Genomic DNA, 1,387 nt, shown 5'->3' on the forward strand with positions numbered 1-1,387 from the left:
TGCTCCACCATCTCACTCCACAAACGACCGTGCCCTCCCTCAGGTAATTGATCCTCACCTGCCACCCGTAAGACAGGGGCTGCATCTTCTACCACAGGTTCAAGCATGCGTCTTTTCTTCTCACATTCTGCAGCTATGTGGTCATACTCATCACATAGGCGACACGTACGCCTTCGTCCGGGATACAAAACCATGACCTGTCTCCTGAATTCCTGAAGATAAACGTAAGACGGTATGGGATGTCTCAGTATCATTTTAAGGTTAAAAGTAACTTCTGGAAAACCTGCGTAGGCGCCTGCTACCCACATACCATTCTGGGCAAAATTAACTGTCCCATATTTCTCGAAGACTTTTCTGATACCAGCTTCATCCGCCTCAAAGGGAACGTTACGTAACTTAATCCAGGTATAATGCCTGGAAACATCACTCATTCTCACACGTACAGCAAGTGTAACATCAAGACTCATGTCCTGGAAACGATTAACCAACGATTCATATACTGATGCAGTGAGCAGTTTCACGAAGATTCTATGCGCTCCATTTAAAGCCACTCCATATAATTCTCCATCTTGAATTCCATACGTCTCTCTGATGATCTTAGGTAAGAGAACCTGCGCTGAACTAGGCGAAATCGTCCTCCGGTGAAGCTCAATACCAACTGTATTAATCCTGCGCCTATGACAAACCGCCATGTTGACAGCAGTAATTTTCCCGAGGTGTCAACAGAGGCGCAAACACCACCTCCTCACACCGCCACTGACAGGCAACTGAGGAGCGTCTGCGCAGTAGATCCTCTCGGCCCGAGAGCGAAGAGGACAATGGTAAAAATGGACTGATCCCAGAAGTAATGCAATACCGGGCCAATCCGCGGCAAAGGTGGAGCAAGCCCCTAGCACTTCGCCAAAATTAAAAAATCAGTCTAATATCATTGACCCCATGTAGGGATCATATCAGATACCAAGCTGATAAGAACAGATACTACACTTTGATCTTAGCTTAAGAAAGCCGAGAAGCGATAACGACGATACTAGGTTGTTTGTTACTATCAGCAATCTGGCTTAGCAGGGTTGTTATGCACTCTGTTGTACCTACTCCTTTGGTGAAGCCAAATATGTGATGGTGAGGTAGAAAGACATCAGATATAGGTGGAGAATGAGGTGTGATTGGCGCATTTTGACCTGAAGAATGCCATGTTGGGGTGAGGACGGGTAGATGAAATCATGTGACTCCTGTGTTGTTGGGTTGGTTGTGCTTAGCCTGCTTAAGTATCATGTATGCAAATGTTTTTGAAATTTTGTGGTTTCCACTGTTACGTTCTATTGTGCTGACGGCGATTAATGAGGCTTCTAGACACCGTCGGCGTCTCTGTGAAGGACACAGGCGTACT

The 1,387-nt window shown here is 46.1% G+C and overlaps 1 non-coding gene across 1 annotated transcript; it reads right to left on the reverse strand.

Moving 5' to 3' along the window:
* Positions 1 to 822: 822 nt before the first annotated feature.
* LOC128704943 (U2 spliceosomal RNA) lies at positions 823 to 1,017 on the reverse strand. Its single transcript, XR_008409609.2, has one exon. It is a non-coding gene; the product is annotated as a U2 spliceosomal RNA (small nuclear RNA).
* Between the last annotated feature and the right edge of the window lie 370 nt (positions 1,018 to 1,387).

The sequence above is a fragment of the Cherax quadricarinatus genome, unplaced genomic scaffold (genome assembly GCF_038502225.1).
Source record: "Cherax quadricarinatus isolate ZL_2023a unplaced genomic scaffold, ASM3850222v1 Contig174, whole genome shotgun sequence".
In the NCBI taxonomy this organism is placed as follows: Eukaryota; Metazoa; Arthropoda; class Malacostraca; order Decapoda; family Parastacidae; genus Cherax; species Cherax quadricarinatus.